Here is a 15,269-nt window from a genome sequence, read left to right as displayed (position 1 = left end):
ATTTATATACAATATACATGAATGTGCCAATTTTCACACCGCTCAAAACATTTAAACTCCCAACACCATCTGCAAATTTAACAAGAAAATAAAAAGACAATGTGTTACATGGACACACAATCCCATGCCAAAATTCAAGCCCTGTAATGGCATTAATATTCATCCGGAGCAAATGAAAAGAGTGAGGTGGGATTGTGTGTCACAAGCTGTAGGAGATATGAGAGCACGAGCGCTGCTGGTATCATGTATTTATTCAGATATTTCAGCATCAATGTGTATAGAAAAATTTATATATTTCAAAACACTACATTGCATTTATTTATATTGCACTATTTATTATTTCAGACTACAAATCAAAAAAGGAATGTTTTATATAGGGGTAAGGATACCCATTAAGCCTCTCTCTCTGAAGTCAAATAAAAAACAGAGAAAATAATATTTAAGTCTAGTGAACTCTGACCTGCGAATTCGCTCTACCTTTTATGTATAAGTCTCACCTCCAATGAAGAATTTGAAAACCTGTAACTGCTGTGTTGTTTATGAGAAATAAAGTGAAAAAAAGTTTGAAACTGCTATCAATTTTTTTTTTTTAATCTCTGTGACTTTACACCTACAAATTCCACTGTCACAGGTGCTCAGTTTTGCTATAATGAAACCCTCACAGAACATGGTAATAATCAGCCATCCATGCAAAAGCAAAGGTCGTTGTAGTTTACAGGTGCATCTGTCCAGGCCAACGTCTGATGCCTTGATGCCTTCCGCTGGAACCTGAAATAAAAAAAATAGTACAGTTCAAAATCTATCATACATACATCTCATCTGGTATCACAAATTATCATTCCAGGTTCACTTTAAGATATGCTCAATATTAGTGCTGCACGATATTGAAAAATTTAGAGTTTATTTAGAGATATCAGCCGTATGGTTTAGTGCATGCGCTAACGGCTCCAGGTTTGTATCTGGTAAATTACCCCACTAATAATGCCCAGAATGGTACCAAACTACTACAGTAGTACAAATAGGTTCTGTACTCATTAAACGAGGCATTGGAAAGTTTGTAAGTACATCAGGAGTTTATTTAAATAACACTTGCCTGACGGCGAATGCTACTGCTGATGTTGACGTCACTTTATGAGTACAGAACCTATTTGTACTACTCATTTTCCCCAACATAGAGCAGACCGGCACACAACAAAAACTGCTGTTCGGATGTTCCCTTTTCTGATATTTTAGCCTTTGTGACATTTTAATTAAAACAGAAGTAAGAATTTTAGTGTAATAAGCAAAAATTAACAGTAAACTCAGAGATCACCTACCGCTGCAGATGTGTACGGAAGTGAAAAGCGGAAATGCTTAGACCTATTTCCGGTTCAACCGCTGGGCGCTCCGCATAACCCCTATTGGGGGGATTTTGTAGAGGAGTGAACCTGCATAGAAAATTACAATAGATAACAAGCATAGATAAATACAATAGAAGAAAAACACAGTTGAAATAAGCAGTGCATTATGTTTTTCAGTTAAATCTAACTTATCAGGTACAGAAATTGATTTATCAAAATGTAAAATAAGTCTTCAGTGTAAAAATAAAATAACTATAAAATTAATGTATCTTTGCTAAAGCTACAAGTCATTTTCTCTTTTGATGTTTGATCACCATTGGCGACACAAACAGCTGCGGGTACATTAGGCTGCTGTCCCTTTAAGACGAATGCGCAGAACTAATATAAATGACACGCATCCGTTTTCTTTCTGTTTAAAACACAAGACAAGAGGAAACTCGCCATTTTGACTTCATTTTGCGTGCACGTGTCTGTAAAAAAAAAGTGAAAGAGAACTTAATTCGGCTAAACTCACCTTCTTCATCTACTGACTGTGGATGGCATCAAGGTCTTGTCCTGAAGAATACAGGGCCAAACAATAGGGATTTTATCTCATCTGGTAACAAGAGCAAAGCCATAACTTTAAGAACTCTACTGATATATTTACCCCCTGATATTGCATTGGGGATATCAATTCAAACATTTTTAAAGGCTAAGAGTATGAGCCACAGCTGCCCAAGATATCAAGGGGTTGCAAATTAGTCATGGCTATAAACCTGTATGCATGGCATCTACTTTGTATTTTTTATAAAGCAATGTTCTATGCATTTGTCCCTGTCAAATAAACATTAAATAAATAAATCTGTGAAAAATAACTGCCTAAAGTTGTCGACCCCCTGAACCGCATTTAAAAGTACAAAGAATTTCAGTATTGATCAATAAAAAAAATACATAAATACCTTTGAGTTGGACAGTATGGTGTCAGTCTCATTGGCCAACATAATTCAAAACAGACCTAAAGAAATAAAATAAAATATAGTAATCATCAGGATATCATGTTATCATAATAGTTAAATGAATTATTATAACTATGACCATTATAATATTGTATTAGTCGCCTATTATTTAGCTGATTATTTAGCTTACAGGCTTCTCAAGGACAATCTCACTGAAAAAACTTGGGGTTAATGATTTTAAAATGTGAGACTTATTTCAAAAGCATAAATCTTACAGACCCCAAACCTTTGAACAGCAGTGCACTGTATGTTTGAGGTGGTTTTGCTTACTAGTCATATGGTTCATAGAGATTTTCTTGGACAGGGAGTGCAGCAGGCCATCACAGCATGATGATCTAGGAACATAACATGCTGTTTGTCACAGAGCCAAAAATATTACATGTGATAGGTTTATTACAAGGAACCAAGCTAGAACAGAGGTGAAATGCATAAAAGATAAATACAAATCTTAAGATAATATATTGTGAAATAAATGCATATGGAATTATCATCATGATTAAACAATAACTCACCCCTTGTTGTAGAGTTTTATTTTTTCTCTCGCTATTCTGAAATCACATTTTAGCAATATTGGTAAGTGACGTCACTGATTAAGTTAACAATACAGTGCATTATTTTAGGTTAGCCTAAATAAATTAGCTTACTTCCCATTGACAAATTACCAGCAAAACTATCAAAAACTGTTATCTACACTAAATATGTGTTTAAAAACCCAAACTTTAATAAATAAGACCTCAACTTAACGTAACTTAGGCCTAACGTTGTCTTTTGAAAACGGTTAGCTAGCGTAGATGCTAACGGACTTTTTCAAAGACATAAAACCATTTTTTTTAAATAAATATTTAACAGAAGCGTGTCAATTACACGTAAGAAATGTGTCAGGGGCGTTTGTGTGTATTATTTGTGAGATTTTGTTGTCTAAACTTACCTGAAAGCAGTGAAACCAACAGCGAGAGACGGGAGTTTTGTTGTTTGTCAGTTGTCGATGACGTTTCCATCTGCTCTCGCGCAGCGCACGTGCTCCAGTGTTTGATCACGCGCATGCGCATTAAAACACTTCAAAGTCACGCAGCATTTAACATATAGAATTAAAATATATAACATAATTTAAAATGTCATTAATAAAAAGTTATTGCGAATAGATCTGAACGTTGTTGGTTGTCTTATAACCTTAGGGGACCGTACTGACGACTTGTCAGTTGAATCTGCCTGTTAATAGTAAGTGATATTAAAATAATAACCTGCAGAGAACGTTCTCAGAACGTTCTCTTTAGGTTATAAAAATAAAACCTAAAACCTGCAAGGAAACGTTCTGGGAAGGTTCTCTTTAGGTTATAAAAATTAAACCTAAAGATAACCTACAGGGAACGTTCTGGGAAGGTTCTCTTTAGGTTATAAAAATTAAACCTAAAAATAACCTACAGGGAACGTTCTGGGAAGGTTCTCTTTAGGTTATAAAAATTAAACCTAAAAATAACCTACAGGGAACGTTCTGGGAAGGTTCTCTTTAGGTTATAAAAAATAAACCTAAAAATAACCCACAGGGAACGTTCTGGGAAGGTTCTCTTTAGGTTATAAAAATAAAACCTAAAAATAACCTGCAGGGAACGTTCTGGGAAGGTTCTCTTTAGGTTATAAAAATTAAACCAAAAAATAACCTGCAGGGAACGTTCTGGGAAGGTTCTCTTTAGGTTATTAAATAACAACCTGCAGGGAACGTTCCCAGAACGTTCTCTTTAGGTTATAAATTTAGACCTAAAAATAACCTACAGGGAACGTTCTGGGAACGTTCCCTTAATGTTATAAACATAGATCCTAAAAATAACCTACAGGGAACGTTCCCAGAACGTTCTTGTTTGGTTCCCAAAAAAATAACCAAATGGGAACCAAAAGGGAACGTTAGGGGAACGTTCTGTGTTTGCTGGGAACCCTGCAATATGGCCTTTAACATTTCAACTGTTTCTGCTATAATAAATTAGATTACATTAACATCAGATAGAGACTTTTTTCAAGCTTCTTGCTTCTCACACTTCTCCTGAAACAAAAACTAAAGATTTTCAAAACTCTGAAGTTTCAGAAGAGATCTCAATAACATCACACACTGTGCTCAGACTTTCCTGCTTAACTAGAGACATAAGTATTCACTTTATTACTTTATTCACTCACTCCAACACTTTTGTGGATAGAAACTTTGATAACACTTTATTGTACAGTGTCATTGTTACACGTTACATTCAGTTACTGTTGTGATAACTATAAATCATGCATAATTACATGCAATTAACCCTAAACCAAACCCTCATCCTTAACCCATAGTAAGTGCATGTAGTTCATTATTATTACTCAGGACCTAAATGTATAATCACACTGTAATACTGACACATTAAAATAAAGTGTAAACTAAACTTTTACCAGATTCTGTCAAAATAAAAGCTTGAGGCACAAAGGTCTGAAGATCTGAAAATGAAAAATGTTAAACATAAATATTAGTAATTAAAACAAATGTTTTAATTTTACAGTACAATTGTATTACTGCAACAGTACACTCATTATACACATTATACACTCAGTCTCTTCCAGTGATGCAGCTCCATTACACTTCCACAAACAATAAACATACACTGGTAATGATTTTCTTGTATTTTTACAGCAAGTTACTGGCAGCACGGTTGCCATCAAGTTTCTGTATTTCTATTTAATTGTACTGTGATTCAAGTTACAGAGTAAAGAACAGTACAGTACTGTATAACTACAAAACAGCATTTTACTGTATTTTTACAATTTTATACATTTCTCCTGTATTTACAATACTGTAATACCTATATTGATACATTACTGCAAAATATTATAATTATAATAATTACTATTAATGATATTATAAAAAATAACATATAGTTAGTAAAGTCTATATATATATTAAAACTTAAAAAAAATCTAAACATTTTGGTAGTGTAAATATATATATCTAATATAATCGAATATAATATAATATAAACATGGTGTCACATTTGATAAGAATATGTTCACAAAAACATATTTAATGTAGAAATCTTAAAACAACACTTGAAATGCCAGTTTGGAGACTGAGATTTATTTCTAAACTTGGGAATTAAACTTTGAACACAGTTCTTCAGATCACAAAATAATCATAATGGAAAATCATTATTTTGTTTATATGAAGCTTCTGCTTGTAGGGTTTCAGTTAAACCACTCAACAGCCTTGAACGACCAAGACCAAAATACCATTATTTTATGACTCTGAAAAATCCTATAAAGTGCATCAGACGTTTTTCCAGTCTTTGGTGGTCGAGTTCTTTGTAGAAGATGTTCTGGAAGATTCTGGTTCATAATGCATTGAAAGTCAGCGTAAACCAAAAACAGGGAAAATATAGATTAATACACATTAAAAGCAGCCAGACCACACTTGTGTACTAAAAACAAAAGAGGGAAAATCAATTAATTCTACACTGTAAAAAATGATTGATGCAAAAAGTTGTAGAAATGAGGAAATACATGCTGGCTCAATGGTTGTGTCAAAAAAAGAAAATTATGTTTGGTCAATGTTTGCATGATTTCCATGACTGTACTATAAAATGTTCATCAAGAGAAAATAAATAATTGTGTTCACAGAACTTTTAACGTTGCACAAAAAAATATATATGTTGGCCGAGCAAGAGGGAACAGCGTCAATCGTGTGAGTATTCTACCAGGCTCCTGGAATTTCCCCCAGCACAAGTCACTGAAGTGGCGAGTGCTTCAAAGTTAGTTCCCTTTCTTTGTGCTGCGAGGTAATGAGCAAATTTAGGTTAAAGGGTTAGTTCACCCAAAAATGAAAATTCTGTCAGTAATTACTCACCCTCATGTTGTTCCAACCATGTAAGTCTTTCGTTCATCTTCGGAACACAAATTAAGATATTTTTGATGAAATCTGACAGAATTTTGACTCCTCCATAGGCTTCCAGTGTGACCGAAACTCACCGGCCCAGAATAGTTATTAAAACATCGTTAAAATAGTCCAAGTAACTACAGTGGCACTACATTAAGTTTATCATGCGACGAGAATACTTTTTGTGCGCAAAAACAAACAAAAATAACGACTTTATTCCACTTTTCATTTCCTTCTCTCTGGGCCTCGTAGTGTTTTTGCGCTGCGCGTCTGTGTTGCACGTCATCACGCAACACACACGTGACCGGCGTCGGCCAATAGTGAGCCTACGTGGTGACGTGTAACACAGACGCACTACGCATTGTGCGCAAAAAGACTACGCGAACCAACTAGAGGCCCAGAGAGAAGGAAATGAAAAGTGGAATAAAGTCGTTATTTTTATTTGTTTTTGCGCACAAAGTATTCTCGTCGCTTGATATACTTAAGATTGAGCCACTGGAGTCACTTGGACTATATTAACGATCTCTTTAATAACTTTTCTGGGCCAGCAAGTTTCGGTCACATAGAAGCCTATGGAGGAGTGAAACATGGCTCAGATTTCATCAAAAATATCTTAATTTGTGTTCCGAAGATGAACGAAGGTCTTACGCGGTTGGAACAACATGAGGGTGAGTAATTACTGACAGAATTTTAATTTTTGGGTGAACTAACCCTTTAAGAATATATATATATTGTCTATCAACAAAGTTTGAAATAGCTTTATTGTGAGTACCTACAGTGATTAGCGTGCTGGAAAATCACATTTTTAACTCATAAAGCTTAGCATTCCTTTCCAACTGGCATGTGGTTTTAACGTTGACCCTAACGGTTAAGCATGGCATGTTCCATGAGTTTCTTTTTTTTTTTTTTTTTGCCAATAGAACTGTTTTGATTTAAATAGTGACCATTGTAACCTGAAAGTAGTGGGCAGTACTGTGTATTTATTTATTTATTTATTTTTTTTTACATGTAATGTAATTGCACTTAGTCTTAGACTAACAGACTAAAATGTTCAAATGTTTACAGGCAAAGCCGTTGTCATGTTTTACTGAGTTTTATTTTGTAAAGCAGATATTTGTTTTTCCAGTACAGCTATTGACTAAGAGTGATATGCCATGCTTTCTTGAACTCTCAGATCTTGTTTCGGCACTGGTTGAATACTTGTGTAATATATACTTATTACCTTATAGCCTAACAGGCAAGTTCATATGGATTTAAATAAATACATAAAATGTACCTTATCAGAGCATAATGTGTAATTTATTTGAAATAATGAAAAATATACTTTTTTTTACCAACATTAATGAAAAATAGACTTTTTGGCCTACATGAAATATTAAATTAATACAAAATTTTATTTCAATTTGAGTCTGCTTGTTGGCCCAACAAGCTATGTTTAGTCAACAGAAAATATTTAATTGACACAACATTCTATTTCAAGTTCAGTCTACATGCAGGGGTAGTCAGCACAACACAAAAAAGTTGGTTTCCGCAACTTAAATTGGGCCAACTAAAAATTTTAGGTGCAATGGGTCACTAGAATTTTTTATGTTGGAGAGGCATTTTTTTTACAGTGTAGTGTGTACCATATAACATTATGAATACAATAAATTACTTTTGTAAAACTAGTTACATTTCTATTTTTTTTCTTACTTAAAACAAGAATCGACATCTCACTTGTTCAAATCTGAGAGGAAACAGTCTAGACAAGTCCTAGCATGGACAAAAAAAGCTAGTTTAATTTCAGCAGTTTATTAACACAACTGGTTAAAACTGTAATCTAAACAACATGTAGAAATATTACCTCATATGTGTCAACCCACCAACGTCTATCATATGAAGAATGCTGAGGAGACACAAAAATGATCCAATTCGTTGGGTAAATATGATAATTATAACTTTATAATCATTTATAACACACTTTGTAAACAACAAAAAACATCATTTTCGTTCAAATAGAAGCGGGAAACCAGTTCAGAAACATCTATAAGGATTCAATATAAAATCTCTTGAAGCTCAGCCACAAATGTACAAACTGAACCTCCTAACTGTCAACACAGGAATAAAGCCAGCGCTGTGTCATTTAATATATATCCTGAGGGAACACCAAATATTTTTTTTGACCAAATTATCGGGGTTCTGACAGAAACATTACAGAAGACATTTCCATGCTGAAAAACAACAACAATAGAAACCATTACAGAATGCTAATTGTTTCCACTACAAAACCATTACAAACCATCAGCCGATAACCACTAAAACCATTACCAAGTGGTGTCCATTACATAGTGTGTTTTGGGCCATATTCCTTTAGGAATTATTGGTTTGTATAGGAAAAACAAATGCAACAAATTTGTATTGGTCATGATTTGAATTTTTAATGGTTTCCATTATAGTCCAGTCATTTTAAGCCAAAACGGGGGTCAACCTAGGATAAATTGCAACAAAAGCAAACTTTTCATTCAAGGTCACTCAACTGTCAGTCAACTGTCACTAAGCTATTACTCAGGTAAGAAAGATTCCGATTTCTGCTATAGTAATGTTTATTGTGTAATTTTGTATCTTGTGTAATTCCTTGCTGCTGTGACAGTATCAATATCTCCTGCATGGGGATTAATAAAATGTATTTTATCTAACAGATGGACTTTGTCCTGTGGAGTGGTGTAACAAATTAGCTCTAAAGAAATATTAATAACCAATCATAACTTGTTATATAATTGATTATGAATATTTGGATCAGTTCATAGAATTAACTTAATGTAGTAAAAAATAATATTACAATCAATTAACCTGTTTGTCCAGTAAACACTCAGTGTTAATTGTTTATTAATTCTAATAAATGGGTATTTACGGGTTATGGGAAATGTCTATTCAGAGCCTGTAGTCAAAATCTATGATTAGCGATTCCAGTATATGAGTTTGAGACACGGACAACTTTACGCATGACATGAACAAGACTTTATTAAATAGACTAAGCATTTAAACTACTTTAACATATACAAGCATGCATGCATACAGTTTACCCAGGGAAAGAGCTGAAGCAGAATACAGGAAAGCAAGAAGTTATGGCATTGTTTGAAATTCAGCAGATCAACAGCCTTGAGCAAACCATCAGTTTAGTTCTAACACGCCCTTCTTTAAAATGGGTCAGGATACTTAAATAATGAGACTAAGTTTGATACTTGCATGTCTCGACCATTTGAATTAAACTGTCCTGATGCAATTTGTTAAGGCTCCAGTTGATCTTTGCTGATGTGGTCTTGATGAGAGAGAACCAGTGGGAGTCAGAGGATCTGTGGTGAATGGAAAGACAAGGCCGCAGCCTGGCACAAGCTTGGTGGGTCCTTAGAAACTTCTAGTTCAGCATCATCTTCACATCCGGATTCCAGTAAAGAGTAAGAGAGTAAGAGGCATGATCTTGTGATCAATGATTTTTAAAGTGTGAAGATGCTAAACATGCCACACATATTATTTTGGTTAACCAAGTCTGAAACATTAACCCAAAAGAGTTACATAGGCCAAAGCACATGAAAGGAAAATCATGAGATGGGAAAATTATATATGTTTATACATTTCTTAAGTGGTTATATATAGAATATGTAGGATTAAAATGGTTTATTTCTCCATCTCAGCAAGAACTAAGCATTCGTCAAAGCCCTCTGCAAATTCCTTTTTGGGGTCCTGTAACAGGACACCCAGTTTTGCCAGTGTGTTAGCTTCATTTGGGATGTTATTTTGAGGGACCTTTGTGGGGAGAGCGAGGCTACGTTTACATGGAAACGATCTGAAGAGAAAACGCAACAGTGATCACTTTTTATTCTGCGTTCAAACTTTTATAAAGCAGCAAATAAAGTGTCCAATAGAAGTAGGCAAAAGGGGCTGCAATATGCGTTTGAAGGCTATATTCAAGACATACAGGTGAAACGCAAGGAACACCAAGGCATCCAAATAGAGGCAAAAGCATACCGGTCACAGTCAAAAAATTTACCACCGCATATCCTACTAATCGAGACGGAGGCTGAGACTAACAATATCAAGGAGCAACACTGTTCATGCAAAGCTGGGTAGGTCTCTATTCACTGCTACAATCGTTATTACAAAGCAAACGGATATAAATATGTAATATAGTGCTCAGCAAAATCTCCTCTCTAGCTATTTTTTCTATTCACTTAACATGCTATGGTCATTAAATGGCTTTCCTGAGGTAAATGTAACATTATGTGACATAATTGTTCTCCTGCTGTTATATTGATCTCTTTCCGTGGTTGAAAAACACTAATTGGTCGATATTATGTATACTTTCGGCATCACCGTTCGGCCATCTTACCCCAGTGAAGCTGTGCATTAGGTGAGTGATCAGCATGCACACAAATCCTCATATCTTGCTGAAATATTGACGGATTTACAAACGGTTTGGTTTCTTACAAACGTTATTAACTATAATAACTATATGGCTATAATTCTGAATGCTTAAACATGTATGTTATAATTATTCCTATGTATGCAGTGTATGTATGTAGTGTCATCATCACTACATCTCTGACGTTTATAACAAACCAAACTGTTTGAAAATCGGTAGAAAATTGAGCAAGTTATGGTTATTTAAAAGTATATGCACCATTAAACGAGTGAGCAAGTCCACTGTGGCAAGATGGCCGCCGTGTGTGGACGTCGATCTCCATTGGCCAGCAGCGCGCACGAGACATCTAGACTTTATATATGATATCTATGGTGAGGACGTCCACACAGTTTAATCCAAAAACGACACTTGTCAGGATTTGACTTCGGTTTTGGGAAGGGAAAAAAACGTACACCCCCCTCCAACCTCTCTGGGAAACGCGTATCTGTGTTACAAATGCCCCAGGTACAACGTTTAACCATATTTTTTATAAAACTACGACGGTAATAGCCTGCAGAGACCAAAAATATGAGACGCCTGCGTTAAAGTCAATGGAGCGCTGTGAAAAAGTGTCAGACCTCTGTGGGAGCTCATTCTTGGCTGCGCTGTGATTGGTCAATCTACATTATAGGGCGTGGCTTAGCCAAAGGCGAATTGTAAAAAAACAATACAGAATGCACCCCGGCCTGTGGACACTGCAGGGGAGTGAGCTGCACAACTAAATGCAGATGGCCTGTGACGAGAATGAGTGACGTCACCCATTGACTTTCTGAAGAACGGTTTTGAAGCCGTTTATGGGGGGTATGTGTGGCGCCATCTTTGAAAATCTTGTGAAATCCTAACCCCGCCCACCTTCTGGCCAATCCATATATGGGTAAAAGGGCTTTGTGTGAGACTGAGCCGGCCGGTGGACCCGCCTCTTAAGCCAAGCAGCCTCCGCTATCTGTAACCGTTACAAGATTGACTACATTCACTTGCAAAGCTGCTGAAGAAGACTACAACCATTTTTTACAGTCTATGAGTACAACCCATCTGAATTTGCTGTTAAGTTGTAACGTGCCTGTGACGAGAAGAAGATGAGATTCTCTAGTGGTGCATTGTGTATGTAATTTGATTGTTTGGTCCAGCCAATTTTAACACACTCACACACTAACCTGACCCCTAAACCTACCCATCTCTCTCTCTCTCTCTCTCTCTCTCTCTCTCTCTCTCTCTCTCTCTCTCTCTCTCTCTCTCTCTCTCTCTCTCTCTCTCTCTCTCTCTCTCTCTCTCTCTCTCTCTCTCTCTCTCTCTCTCTCTCTCTCTCTCTCTCTCTCTCTCTCTCTCTCTCTCTCTCACACACACACACACACACCCACACACTAACCCGACCCCTTAACCTACCCATCACGCACATACACACAAGTCAAGCGTTTTTTTTTTTGTCGATAGCAGGCCGGGTGAAACCCGTAGTTGTTGGGACATCAGAGACCAGTTTGTCCAGGAGGGCAACATGTTTATTAGCAATAGCTAACGTTAGCTCCGTAGTGTCCGACGTTTTGAGCCATTCCTACGCACATTGCTTGATTTTTTCCCATCGGACTTCAGTAAAGGGCTGCGGACCTTTCCCACCATCTTTTCCAACATGAAGAATACACTTTACGGGTGTTAATCAAGCTTGATCGCCGCTATCAGATGAAGATGCGCTGCTTACGTCCTCCTCTGTTTACATGTGCGTAGTGATATTGGCTTGATTTCGGCTGTGACCTACTTACATTTTCGATGCTGATTGGTTGAAAATCGAGCTCAACCGTTTTAGACGTCTCAATACGCAATCAATATAGTGCGCCAATAAATACACTTTTCTCATTAACTGCAGGAAAATGCGTGGAGAACTTTTTTCTTGGATACCTTTTATTAACGTTGAACATATTGAGCAAAAGAAAAATTAGTGCGTTCCTCCGTTCCCTGCTGGGGCGATGTGGGTGCACACACATGCCATTACCACGCTGGTTTTCACACACGCAAACTTATCCACTCCATTTCCATCCCTGACAGAAAAGCAAAGCAACCAGAAGTCGGCTCGTCCATTGTTTGTGTTAATAAAGGGGGATTATGTAAATGTGGCGTTATTGTTATGTGTTTATTATTATTCGTCTATATTTAATATTTGTTATTTTGTCCGCATTTTGGTTCGATGTCGTTAATTTATGTGTGTGTGTGTGTTTGTGTGTGTGTGTGTGTATATATATATATATATATATATGGGATATTGGAAAATGTATATACTTAACTATACTTACCTCACCAATGTTTGTGATGGTTTTAACCCCTTAAGTGTCACCGTCCTTCTAGCGGGACGTTTAAGTTTACTTCACTATATTACAATTAAATCCTAATCTAATCATGACAAACGATATATCATTGGAAAGGTCTAAGACTCCTAAATAGATATTTTAGGACTGTTACAAATTATTTAGGAACAGAAATAGATGAATTTATAACAAGAGTGCACCTCAAAAAATCTACATAATAACAGGAGTTCTGACCTTTGTCACAAAAAGTCGACGCACACACTTTTAATAATTGAAACGTTGGTTTTCATGCTAAAATTTAATAAGAAAACATATAATCTAGTATTTGTCAATAAAAATTTATAAAATAATATTATCTTCTAAAAAGTATAATAAATATTATCCTCTAAAATATATTATATTTTTTATCGCCTTTTTTATTACATTAAATATTTTAGTAGTTAACATAAATTAGCTATCATTTGAAAGCTTACGATCTCAGAATTCATCCTGTGAAATTGGACATTGTGTTACCATAGAAACGGTACTAATTTATGATCTAAATATTTTCTAACCTTGACAAAACACATATTGTCAGAAAGGTCTGAGTCTCAAGGTTCCATATTTTGTTATAGTAATTTTATAGTAAAACATATTTTGTAAAATACATATTTTATATAAAAGAAAAATGCTAAATAAATTATATTCTACATATTTAATGTAAATTTAAACTTCCATAACTTTTGCTTTCACTTCAGCAATAGTCTGCTATTTTTTTCCCTTTAAAACAAGACCAAACTTAGGTCTATACTCCAAAGCATTCTTGAATTACAACCATTTAAGCTTGAATAGTGCATTTTAATGTCCAATCTCAAAAAGGGGGGTGACAGTTAAGGGGTTAACTAAAGAGGCGGGGCTTGGACTATAAAAAGGAGCCCCAAAACTAATCTAGGGTGTCAGTTAACCTGACCCTTGAAGAAGTTTGTGTATAGATTTATATCTCTTTTTTTTTTTTGTTCTTTTTGTGCAGTTTTGTCCATTTTTCACTTACTTGTTACTTTTGTATATAGCTTTGGTCATATTTATTTCTCTCTGGGACTGTTTCACCTCTCGAGCACTGTCATTAAACATCACTTTACACCTAACATTACTTTAGTTTACTTTACATAATATTTTTTGCCAGATGGGCCTGCGAAGACCCGTCGTCTCATATAAACCTTTCTTCAATCTTTTAACATGTATCTGATTTCTGATTCTTCTAATAAGAAAGCTGTGAAAACTGAATCTTTACAAAAGGTACATTATTTTCTTACTCCCTGACATTAATAAATTGTAAATCTGCAATTTTTGTGTTTTATAATAATAATAATAAAGTGTATCTCAGTCCTATATTGTCCTCCTGCATTGCTGATTTTACATGATCTGACACCCAATTCAGATCAAACGGGGACAAAATGTAGTTTCGGGTGACTCTAGGACAAAGGTTGATGGTTGTATGTAGTTTTATTTAAACTTGTAACAACATGAGTGTGAATATTGACACAACAAGCTAATTCTCTTCAAAATATCTAAATATTGCATTGTAGATTCTAGCAATTGGGAAAATAAAATAAGTAAAATAAAATATCTGTGCTGATTCTCCGTTATTAAGTTACTCAAGCGGATGTGTCTGTCTGTTAATTCACGCAGAAATGAAAATTCTGTCACCATTTACCTTCCCTCGTGTATTTCCAGACCCAGAAGACTTTGTTTCACAACTGAAGATAATGAGAAGGCAACACTTTAAAACATGTAAAATAATACTTTTATTGCCTTCAACAAGGTGTTATTGTTTTGGAACACACTATATACACTGAACAAGAACAAACTAAACTAAAAGGCTCAAATAAACATCCAAAGGTTTTTAATAAAAAATAAAAAGGGATGAGGAGCTAACTATATATAGTGTTGTTGATCTCAGAGACACCGATGATTTCTGCTTCAGTTTCCTGGATCCTCAGCAATCTGTGGAAAACAAAGTACGGCAGGGTTTCTGCAGGTTTCAGTAAGTCACATTTAAGACCTTTTTAAGACATTTTACGACCATAAAGATTGAAATTTAAGACCTACACGACGCATTATCCAAGTTAGATAGATAGTTACCTCGAGATCATTAGAGTATCTATCTATCTATCTTTCTTTCTTTCTATCTATCTAGGATTGTCTGATTTGTGTGTGTGTGTGAGAGAGAGGGAGATGTAGATTTATTGTTGATTTTAGTTGATCATAGTTGATCATAACTAGAGGGGAAATGATGAGATGATTAAAGTGACCAAAATGATCACGGTTATCACAGAA

General features: G+C 35.3%; 1 long non-coding RNA gene across 1 annotated transcript; it reads right to left on the bottom strand.

Moving 5' to 3' along the window:
* Window positions 1-1,852: 1,852 nt before the first annotated feature.
* On the bottom strand, window positions 1,853-2,785 carry LOC308689876. The gene is made up of 3 exons (XR_014030072.1): window positions 2,606-2,785; window positions 2,279-2,334; window positions 1,853-1,895 (listed from the first exon to the last, which is right to left on the bottom strand). It is a non-coding gene; the product is annotated as an uncharacterized lncRNA (long non-coding RNA).
* Window positions 2,786-15,269: the final 12,484 nt, after the last annotated feature.

The sequence above is a fragment of the Scardinius erythrophthalmus genome, assembly GCF_964197995.2.
Source record: "Scardinius erythrophthalmus genome assembly, chromosome: 4".
Classification (NCBI taxonomy): Eukaryota; Metazoa; Chordata; class Actinopteri; order Cypriniformes; family Leuciscidae; genus Scardinius; species Scardinius erythrophthalmus.
The sequence above is the reverse complement of the archived record's forward strand: the minus strand, read 5'-3'. Positions and strand labels throughout refer to the sequence as shown.